The sequence below is a fragment of the Hyla sarda genome (genome assembly GCF_029499605.1).
Source record: "Hyla sarda isolate aHylSar1 chromosome 1 unlocalized genomic scaffold, aHylSar1.hap1 SUPER_1_unloc_1, whole genome shotgun sequence".
Taxonomy (NCBI): domain Eukaryota; kingdom Metazoa; phylum Chordata; class Amphibia; order Anura; family Hylidae; genus Hyla; species Hyla sarda.
The window spans coordinates 349,734-361,792 of NW_026607570.1; the positions used below are offsets into that span (position 1 = coordinate 349,734).

At 41.7% G+C, this 12,059-nt stretch overlaps 2 protein-coding genes across 2 annotated transcripts in view; both read right to left on the bottom strand.

Moving 5' to 3' along the window:
* Positions 1–3,253, bottom strand: part of LOC130297916 (uncharacterized) — a 203,106-nt gene extending 199,853 nt beyond the window's left edge. Inside the window, 1 exon segment of the mRNA XM_056550764.1 lies at positions 3,001–3,253. The gene's annotated coding sequence lies outside the window, so the exon portion shown is untranslated.
* The window catches only part of LOC130297910 (oocyte zinc finger protein XlCOF7.1-like), a 44,929-nt gene that overhangs the window by 9,222 nt on the left and 23,648 nt on the right, over positions 1–12,059 (bottom strand). The window lies entirely within an intron of this gene.

Below are 12,059 nucleotides of genomic sequence, written 5' to 3' on the forward strand. Positions count from 1 at the left end.
AGTGTCACCTCTCCAGTTATCACCAGACCCCTCCATTACTGTATAATGTCCCAGCAGGGTCACCTCTCCAGTCATCACCAGACCCCTCCATTACTGTATAATGTCCCAGCAGTGTCACCTCTCCAGTCATGACCAAACCCCTCCATTACTGTATAATGTCCCAGCAGGGTCACCTCTCCAGTCATCACCAGACCCCTCCATTACTGTATAATGTCCCAGCAGGGTCACCTCTCCAGTCATCACCAGACCCCTCCGTAGTTGTATAATGTCCCAGCATTCCCAGCAGTGTCACCTCTCCAGTCATCACCAGACTCCTCCATTACTGTATAATGTCCCAGCAGTGTCACCTCTCCAGTCATCACCAGACCCCTCCATTACTGTATAATGTCCCAGCAGTGTCACCTCTCCAGTCATCACCAGACCCCTCCATTACTGTATAATGTCCCAGCAGTGTCACCTCTCCAGTCATCACCAGACCCCTCCATTACTGTATAATGTCCCAGCAGTGTCACCTCTCCAGTCATCACCAGACCCCTCCATTACTGTATAATGTCCCAGCAGGGTCACCTCTCCAGTCATCACCAGACCCCTCCATTACTGTATAATGTCCCAGCAGTGTCACCTCTCCAGTCATGACCAAACCCCTCCATTACTGTATAATGTCCCAGCAGGGTCACCTCTCCAGTCATCACCAGACCTCTCCATTACTGTATAATGTCCCAGCAGTGTCACCTCTCCAGTCATCACCAGACCCCTCCATTACTGTATAATGTCCCAGCATTCCCAGCAGTGTCACCTCTCCAGTCATCACCAGACCCCTCCATTACTGTATAATGTCCCAGCAGGGTCACCTCTCCAGTCAGCAGCTCCATCATCTTGTTGATGAGTTCTAGGATCTTCTGTTCATCCATTTCCTCATGTATCAGGGAGTGAGGTGGGGGCCCCGGGATTGGGCTCAGGGTTCTTCCCCATCCTTCACACACAGGGGCCCGACAGCGCCCACTAGAGGACTTCTTCACTACTGTGTAATCCTGTGTATGGAGAGACACATTAATATCCCTACATGCAATCCCAGAATCCCTCACCTCTCCAGTCATATCCATCTGTTATTACATAGATAAGAATTAGGTCATGTGACATCACTCCCAGAATCCTTCACCTCTCCAGTCATATCCATCTGTTATTCAATAGATAAGAATGAGGTCATGTGACATCACTCCCAGAATCCCTCACCTCTCCAGTCATATCCATCTGTTATTCCATAGATAAGAATGAGGTCATGTGACATCACTCCCAGAATCCCTCACCTCTCTAGTCATAACCATCTGTTATTACATAGATAAGAATGAGGTCATGTGACATCACTCCCAGAATCCCTCACCTCTCCAGGCATATCCATCTGTTATTACATAGATAAGAATGAGGTCATGTGACATCACTCCCAGAATCCCTCACCTCTCCAGTCATAACCATCTGTTATTACATAGATAAGAATGAGGTCATGTGACATCACTCCCAGAATCCCTCACCTCTCCAGTAAGCCGGAAGAGTATCTGTAGGGTGAGGTTTATGATCCTGTCGGCCATCTTGTTCCTGTCTCTCTCCATGGTTGATGGGTCATCCATGAGAATTCTCTTATATAGAAGATATCAGCAGAGGATCCTGGATTGGAGAAACCTGAAGGGAAGAAGAGGAGACGATGATAAACCGCACCAGATTCTATGGAGAAATAAAATCCATGTCCTGGAGATAATCTGGGAAACATCTGAGGAGACATTATAGGAGTTTTCAGATTTCTCTATAAAACAAAATCCATTGTCCGAGGGCTGTAAAATAAGAGGCTAGAGCGCACTCACCTCTCCCGTCCAGTGGTGGCGCTCTGGTCCTCCAGGTCTTCTGAGGTCGCTCTCCCTGCTCTGCTGAAGACGTTGTGAATCCATTTCTCCTAATCTCTGAGGCTGCGGTGTATTCAGAACGTCTTCATCAGAGCAGGGAGAAGAATAGAGGGATTCAATATGACATTGTCCAATGAAGAATAGTGAAATGTGTCCACTAGGGGGCACAATATACATCACAATTACATCAGGATTTTATGTGAATTGTGATATGTCCCCCCAGAAGAACCTGCTATTACCTGCAGCAGAGGCCGAGCATCATATACCGTTACACACGCAGGGTCTGGGCCACCACCGGAGTCAGTGTTTCCCAAGCAGGGTGCCTCCAGCTGTTACAGCATTTGGCTGTCAGGGCATGCTGGGAGTTGTAGTGTTACAACAGCTGGAGGCACACTGGTTTGGAAACTCTTAAGTAATCATAGGGGCGCGGGAGAAACTTAAAAAACCTGATGCTTACATAGTCCTGTATGGAAGAAGTGGCTGATACCCGGAGAAAAGAGACTGACCAGGTGACAGGATGGGCGGGTAAGTGACCTGATACCTTCACCATCCAGACATCCCCTGGGGGGCAGTATAGGCAGGAAATCAGGCAAACAACCGCTTGTCGGCACGGCGCTCCCTAGAGAAACAACCGCACAGCGCCATGTCTAAGCCACGCCCACCTACATTATTTTATTACAGAAATGGGATATAAACTTATTAGGGGAGGGGCTTCTATTACAAACCCTGAATAACGCTCTGCCATAGTGATCAGTGTTATCGGTGCTCGGCTTATACAGGCTGTGGAGGTGTCTGTATACTTAGAGCACCGATCTGAGCACAGAGCACGGTAAGGGGCCCTCCGGCCGTCATCTCAGCTGATCTAGACTCCGCCCCCCAACAACTGCATTTTACTAATTGTAGATCCTGCAATCGACTTTGATAATGGAATCTAAAGGGTTAATGGCGATGACCGTCATTAGTGACGAGTCCTGGCTGCTTATAGCTCCTGAGCTCCCCTCAAAGTCCCATATGGGGCACAGAATGTAAATATACATCGTGTCCTTAAGGGTTAATAATAAACATCCCCAATAATCCTGATCTGATGGTGACCGCACACACATACCTGTATCTGTAGAGGAGCCGTGTGCTTACAGGACCTGCGATGATGTCACCGTCATGTGATCAGTCACATGGAGGAGGAGTCACATGATCAGGGGCTGCTGCTCTGAGAGATCTCCACACACAACACAACAGCAGTGACTGCCCCACCAGGACCTGCTCTGTATCTGCTACATGCTGGAGGTGTAGGACCTGTGATGATGTCACAATCATGTGACCAGTACATTTAGGGGCAAAGTTTAGCAGTAGAGATGTGACTGTGGATGAAGGACCTGTGGGAGGATCATGTGACAGGAGTGGGCGGAGCTCAGAAGTGCAGGATAGAGGAGATTGTGATTGAAGGACCTGTGACAATGGTCATGTGACAGCAGAGTCCTGCATACACTGAGCAGATGAGCCTAAAGCAGCGGCCCCTGATCACGTGACTCCTCCTCCAAGTGATCACATGACGGTGACATCATCACAGGTCCTGTAAGCACACGGCTCCTGTACAGTCTGCAGGTGGAGGTATGTGTGTGGTCACATGTGGAGTACTGTCAGATGTTTTTTGTATTATTAACCCCTTCAGGACCCGGCAGTTTTGAGTTTTAACCCATTAACGACACAGCGATTTCTCATTTTTGTGTTATTTTAACTTTTTTCCTCCTCGCCTTCTAACAGCCATTATGCTTGTAATTTCCTCTTTACAAACCCATATGAGTCTTGTTGTTGTTGATGATGTTTTTTTGCACCACTGATTTGTACTTTAAAATTACATCAATCATTTTAATGTAAAACCTACAACAAGGGCCAAAAAAAATATCATTTGTTAGGTGAAAAAAAAAAGCAATTTTTAAAATCTGGGGTCTTCTGTTTGGACGCAGTGCACATTACGGTAATAATTCTCTTTATTCTGTAGGTCCAAACGATTACAATGATAAATGATTTATATAGGTTTTATTTTAACACTTTAAAAATATAAAAAAATTCTAACTTTCTGTACAATAATGAGTCTGTATCAGATTGTCCTACCTTGTCCCCTATAACTCTCTTATTATTCCGTATACGGGGATGTATGAAAGTCATTTTTTGCGCCATGATCTGTAATTTTTATCGGAACCACTTTAGTTTTGATGAGACTTTATCGCTTTTATGAATTTTTTTCTGATCGATGAAGTTGTATTTTTCTTAGTTTACGCCATTGACCATGCAGTTCCACATATGTTTAGAATTTTTTTTGTTTACATTATTATAAAAAAATAATTGGTAAATGGAGAAGATTCAATCATTTATTAGGGGAGGGGCTTATTCACAGTAAGTTAATGTTCTTTTTACCTTATTCCCAGTTTTTTAGTCCCTGTAGTAGACTATTACATGGGATCTATAGATTACATACACTGACCAATGCTGTGATGCTGAGGCTGCCTGCAGGATTGGAGCGTCGTTCAGACAGCATGGAGCGAGGTTAGGGACCTCCACCCGTTCTCTCAGCTGACCGGGACCCCGCTATTTCACTGTGGGTGTCCTTATCAGCTCCTTACACTCCATGGGACAGGTACTTTGGGTATAATGACCTGGACTGACAGCTGGATCATCAGACTTGCGGTCAGTTCAGGACATGTGACCATAATATAGAGGATCTGCCCCGACAAGTATTCACCTCATCATCCGAGAGCAAGAAGATAAATCATGTGCAGGAATATCCCCTCAAATGTCTCCATATAACATCCTGGAATTGTATAGAATTAAATGTTTATTCACAATACAGGTTCCTATAAGGTGTCAGGACGTGGCGGTCTATTTCTCCATGGAGGAGTGGGAGTATGTAGAAGGACACAAGGATCAGTACAAGGATCAGGTCATGATGGAGGATCAGCAGCCCCTCACATCACCAGGTAATAGACATGACTATATACACACGTCCTCTCATTATTTGTATGTAAAGAATGAATTCATTCTCTGTATGTGTTCCCTACAGTCAGATCCAGTAAGAGAACAGCACCAGAGAGATGTCCCCGTCCTCTTCTTCCACAGGATGATCAGGTAGATTGAGATATTCCCTATGATCTGTAGAAGGGCTGTGAAGCTCTTGTGGTCAGCCCCCTCACCCTCCATGACTCCTCATCTCCTGCTCATCTATAACATCCCACGTGACTTCTCCTACTGTCTGATGACTTTTACAATATTTCTTTCACATCTTATGAATCAGGGTGAAGATCTGAACAATATTAAAACTACAGAGACAGATGTGAGCGGTGATAAGCAGTTTAAGGAGAACTTTCCTACAGAGAAAGATCTGATCTATATTAATGCTACAGACATAAAGGAAGAAGAAGAGACAGATGTGAGCGGTGATGTGCAGTATAAGGAGGACATTCCTACAGGGGAAGTTCTTATCTATATTAATGCTCCAGAGACAAAAGTGAGCCGTAATAAGCAGTATAAGGAAAACATTCCTACAGGGAAAGATCTGATCTATATTAACGCTACAGACATAAAGGAAGAAGAGGCAGATGTGAGCAGTATAAGGAGGACATACCTATAGGGAAAGATCTGATCTATGTTAATACTACAGACATAAAGGAAGAACAAGAGACAGATTTGAACTGTGATGAGCAGTATAAGGAGGACATTCCTACAGGGAAAGATCTGATCTATATTAATGCTACAGACATAAAGAAAAAAGAAGAGACAGATGTAAGCGGTGATGAACAGTATAAAGAGGACATTCCTACACGGAAAGATCGGATCTATATTAATGCTACAGACAAAGAAAGAAGAAGAGACAGATTTGAGCAGTGATGAGCAGTATAAGGAGGACATTCCTACAGGGAAACATCTGATTTATATTAATGCTACAGACATAAAGAAAGAAGAGTCAGATGGGAGTGGTAATGAGCAGTATAAGGAGGACAGCCCTACAGGGAAAGATCTGATCTATATTAATGCTACAGACATAAAGGAAGAACAAGAGACAGATGTGAGCAGTGATGATCAGTATAAGGAGGACATTCCTACAGGGAAAAATCTGAGCTCTATTAATGCTACAGACATAAAGGACCAACAAGAGACAGATGTAAACAGTGATAAGCAGTATAAGGAGGGCATTTCTACAGGGAGAGATATGATCTATATTAATGCTACAGACATAAAGAAAGAAGAAGAGACAGAGATGAGCAGCGATGAGCAGTATAAGGAGGACATTTCTGCAGGTAACTGCCCAGGTGAGTAGTAACCACTAAATACAGAGAACAGTCACAGATTCTACTCAGCCACCGACTGCAGTAATCACAGAAAATATAATGCTCATATATGTTACTCACTAGGTCATCCAGATACTATACAGATCTGTTTTATTTGTCTTCTGTATTTGGCTCACAAATCCCTCTGTTCTGCTGCTCACCTATTCTGGCATCCACTGTTCAGGAAGGGGAGTGTCTGAGGCAAGCACTGAGCCCGCCCTCACTCACCATTCATTCACTTCCTCCCTGGGTCTGCTGTGCCGGATCTCTTTATCCAATCACTGCAGGCTATTCTGTAACCCCCTCCTCTCTGCTTTCATGCTGCAGTCTGATAGGACAGGAGTGAGCACAGAGGAGTACTTATCCTGCCAGGTCTGTGCTTCAGCTGGGACAAAGATGATGCTGCAGCCGGACAGGATTTTGTTTTAGATCAGTGGTTTCAAAGTGTGGCCTTTACTGATACTTAGAATGCATTTATCATTAACCCCTTAAGGACCATGTCCATTTTGGCCTTAAGGACCAGGCCAATTTTATTTTTGCATTTTAATTTTTTCGTCCTCACCTTCTAATATCCATAACTCTTTTAACCCCTTAAGTCCGCTCCCGTTCTATAACGCTGTGGCCCTGCGTCATAGCGGCTAGGGCCCGGCCATTGTTTATAGCGGGTCGGGCCCGGCCGTGGCTAAAAGCGTGCAGCACTGATCGCGGTTCCGCGCGCTATTAACCCTTTAGCCACAGAGTTCAAAGTTGACTGCCGCGTCTAAAGTGAAAGTAAACTACCCCTGGCTAGCTCAGCGGGCTGTTTGGGATCGCAGCGATTTCACCGCAGCATCCTGAACAGCTGTAGGACAGCAGGAGGGTCCCTTACCTGCCTCCTAGTGTCCGATCGCCAAATGGCTGCTCAGTGCCTGAGATCCAGACATGAGCAGTCAAGCGGAAGAATCATCGATCCTATGAGAAACCATTGATCAATGTACGAGATCAGTGTGTGCAGTGTTATAGTCTCCTATGGGATAACAATGATCAGTGTAAAAGATCAGTGTGTGCAGTGTTATAATCTCCTATGGGATAACAATGATCAGTGTAATGTCAGTGTGTCCAGTATTATAGTCTCCTATGGGATAACAGTGATCAGTATAAGAGATCAGTGTGTGCAGTGTTATAGTCTCCTATGGGATAACAATGATCAGTGTCGGAGATCAGTGTGTGCAGTATTATAGTCTCCTATGGGATTACAATCATAAGTGTGGGGGCTCACTGTGCATGGGGTAAACGTGGTTACCCGAGTGCTCTGTATTCAGAAAAAATGCATCCAATAGAAAAAAGGGTGTAACACATGTTTCAATTGATGCTTAAGTTTTCTTTATATATATATATATATATATATATATATATTCAGAAGATATACAATTTTTCAACATTAGAATATTCACCCATGTGCACAAAGTAATAAATCAGCAGTGTCCAGCAGGAGATATGTATCAGCTCATCAAGTTGTCTTTAGTTGTATAACCTGTATACGGCCATCTCCTACACCAGCAGGTGTGTAAGTCCATGCAACGTTTTGAAGGAAACACCTTCTTTGTCCAGCATAATGTGAAAAACGCCCATCACCAAGTTAAATACGTTTACATTCTCGCGAGATCTTAATTCTACAGCGGAAATACAAAAGTTACAAAAACGTATCAAAAGGAATTAAAATCACATAAAAAACCACATGAAAACAACAGTACAGTTACAGTATACGCTTAGTTATAAAAATACATTGAAATTGCAGATCTCATTAATCCCGTCCGGTTTTAAAGTACCCAGATTTTGTATCCAGCGCACCTCGTTCCTCAATAGTTTCATTTTTACTTGTTCCTTATTCTCGCCCTCTATGTTTTCAAGTACCTGCCATCTAAGTTCATTCACATTGTGTCTGTATTCTGAAAAATGCCGAGCTACGCTGGTTTCCGATTTTTCTTTATTTGCTGCATTACCTTCACTCTTGTTCACATTGTCCTGTTCTTTTTTGTACGTTCTAGTCTCCTATGGGATAACAATGATCAGTGTAAGAGATCAGTGTGTGCAGTGTTATAGCCCCCCTATGGGATAACAATGATCAGGATAAGAGATCAGTGTGTGCAGTGTTATAGTCCCCTATGGGATAACAATGATCAGGATAAGAGATCAGTGTGTGCAGTGTTATAGTCTCCTATGGGATAACAATGATCAGGATAAGAGATCAGTGTGTGCAGTGTTATAGTCCCCTATGGGATAACAATGATCAGGATAAGAGATCAGTGTGTGCAGTGTTATAGCCTCCTATGGGATAACAATGATCAGTGTAAGAGATCAGTGTGTACAGTGTTATAGTCTCCTATGGGATAACAATGATCAATGTAAAAGATCAGTGTGTGCAGTGTTATAGCCTCCTATGGGATAACAATGATCAGTGTAAGAGATCAGTGTGTACAGTGTTATAGTCTCCTATGGGATAACAATGATCAATGTAAAAGATCAGTGTGTGCAGTGTTATAGCCTCCTATGGGACCTATAACACTGCAAAAAATAGTTTAAAAATTGTGAATAAAGATCATTTAACCCCTTCCCTAATAAAAGTTTGAATCACCCCCCTTTTCCCATAAAATAAAAAAAAACTGTGTAAATAAAAATAAACATGTGATATCGCCGTGTGCGGAAATGTAAAAAATATAAAAATATATTGTTAATTAAACCGCACGGACAATGGCGTACGCGCAAAAAAAATTCCAAAGTCCAAAATATCGTATTTTTGGTCACTTTTTATATAATGAAAAAATTAATAAAAAGCGATCAAAAAGTCCGATCAATACAAAAAATGGTACCGCTAAAAACTTCAGAACACGGCGCAAAAAAATGAGCATTCATACCGCCCCTTACTTTTGGAAGCCTCCAAAAGTTACAAAATGGCGTTTTTTCTTCAATTTTGTCGCACAATGATTTTTTTTTCTATTTCGCCGTAGGTTTTTGGGTAAAATGACTGATGTCATTACAAAGTATAATTGGTGGTGCAAAAAATAAGCCATAATATGGATTTTTAGGTGCAAAATTGAAAGAGTTATGATTTTTTAAAGGTAAGGAGGAAAAAACAAAAGTGGAAAAACGCTCAGTCCTTAAGGGGTTAAATTTCCATCCACAGACCCATATGAGGACTTGTTTTTTGCGGGACCAATTGTCCTTTGTAATGACATCACTCATTTTACCATAAAGTGTACAGCGAACCCAAATTATTATTTTTTGTGAGGAAATTTTAATGAAAACACTGCTGGACACTTTACGGTAAAAATGACGTTTTCTTTATTCTGTTGGTCAATGATTAAAATGATCCCCGTGATCACATATTTTTATTTTATTGTCCTGCTTTTAAAAAAATCACAAACCTTTTTTTTTATTTTTTTACAAAATCAGTCTCCCTACTTGGACCACCAATAACTTTTTCATTTTTCCGTATACCGGGCGGTATGAGGGCTCATTTTTTGCATCATGACCTGTATTTTTTTTTTTATTTCACTTTTGTGTATTTGTGACTTTTTAGTCGCTTTTTTATAAAAAAAAAATTAATTTTGAATGTGATGTGACCAAAAAGCAGCAATTTTTTTGTACTTTTTTACGTTTACGCTGTTCACCGCACGGGATCATTAACATTATTTGATCGGATATTTATTCAGGCAGCAACACCAAATATGTTTATATTATCATTTTTTGATGCTTTTTTGAGTAAAATAGGGGAAAATAGTGATTAAAATTTTTATTAGGGTGGGGTTTTTCAATTTTTTTAACTTTTATTTTTAACTCCTTATGTCCCCATAGGTGACTATCTATTGCAATCATTAGATTACCAATGCTGTTCAGTGCTATACATAGGCATAGCACTGATCAGTATCATCAGCGATCTTCTGCTCTGGTCTGCTGGAAGGCAGATCAGTGCAGAAGACCCCGGGAGAGCGGTGGAGGCAGGTGAGGGCACCTCTGTGCCACCTACAATCAGATCAGTGATTACAAGTGCCGCACTGCCACAGGTGCCGTGATCTGTATTGATCTACGGGATCTAAGGGGTTAATGGTGGACATCAGCGATATCGCTGATGTCCGCCATTACTGGTGGTTCCCTTGTTGAAAAGGTTCCATGATGTCACATGCTGCACTTATAATGTTGTACTAAAAAGACTATAAATATGGGCGCAATTATTAATAAAATCTGTGTTATTCTCTGCAGATTCTTGTAGCAGGAGATCAGAGGAGAATCTTATATCTTCAGATTATAAAGCAGATGATGATATCACACAAGATACATATGAAGAACATTCCATTATCCCAGATACACCCTCAGCCCTTCACAGCCAAGATCTGTCATCTCATCCTTATATACAGGTCCTGTCTTCTCAGTCATCACAGGATGTTCAGCAAAATAAAGGTCACAGAAGGGGTGTTGGACACCAACAAGCTCATACAGGAAAGAAAACATATTCATGTTCAGAATGTGGGAAATGTTTTACTTCTAAATCAGATCTTGTTGTACATCAGAGAACTCACACAGGAGAGAAGCCCTTTTCATGTTCACAATGTGGAAAATGTTTCACTCAGAAATCGCATCTTGTTGGACATCAGAGAACTCACACAGGAGAGAAGCCATTTTCATGTTCAGAATGTGGAAAATATTTTACTTCTAAAACGTGGCTTGTTCAGCATCAGAGAACTCACTGTTTTCATGTTCAGAATGTGGGAAATGTTTTACTTCTAAATCACGGCTTGTTGAACATCACAGAACTCACACAGGTGAGAAGCCATTTCCATGTTCAGAATGTGGGAAATGTTTTACTAAGAAATCAAATCTTGTTGAACATCAAACAGCTCACACAGGAGGGAAGCCATTTTCATGTTCAGAATGTGTAAAATGTTTTACTTCTAAATCACGGCTTGTTAGACATATGAGAATTCACACAGGGGAGAACCCATTTTCATGTTCAGAATGTGGGAAATGTTTTACTTCTAAATCAAATATTATTGAACATCAGAGAACTCACACAGGGGAGAAGCCATTTTCATGTTTAGAATGTGGAAAATGTTTTACTAAGAAATCAAATCTTGTTTAACATCAAATAACTCACACAGGTGAGAAGCCATTTCCATGTTCAGAATGTGGGAAATGTTTTACTCGGAAAGCACATCTTGTTGTACACCTACAGAAATGTCTGTTATACAAAATGCAAACAGAATCAAAATAACACATCTGTATATACGTCACCTGGTACTAGAATATTATACATTAAACCTTGTTACAAATGTTTAATACTGTAATTTCTATTCCAGCGATATTATTCACCTTTTTTTTTCTCCTCACAATTTCAAAGGCCTTTTGTGCTGCTTTGAAAATATGTGAAAATTAATTTTTGTACCACTTTTGTTTTTCTTTGTGGCAAAAAAAAATTTTCTTGTTGCAGCCATATTGGATTTTTTTTTGCGCCAAAATTGCTGATTTTGGAACCAAAATTGCAGATTTTTGCACCAAATTTTATATCCCAGAAAATTCTGTCAGAAACATCTCACAAGAGAACAATAAGGTCCGGCACTAGAGTGGTTGCAGGTAAAAACAGTTTGTTGCTTTATTGAAGATATCGCAGTCTAGACTTCCAGCTTTGTACTGCGATATCTTCAATAAAGCGACAAACAGTCTTTACCTGCAATCACTCTAGTGCCGGACCTTATTGTTCTGTTCGTACAAGCACTTAGCCGGAGGTGGTACCGGGCGGCCCGGGGCACAGGTGGAGAGGTGAGCGTGCTATCGGTGAGCGGCTCACAGTTCAGCTTTTGATATATAT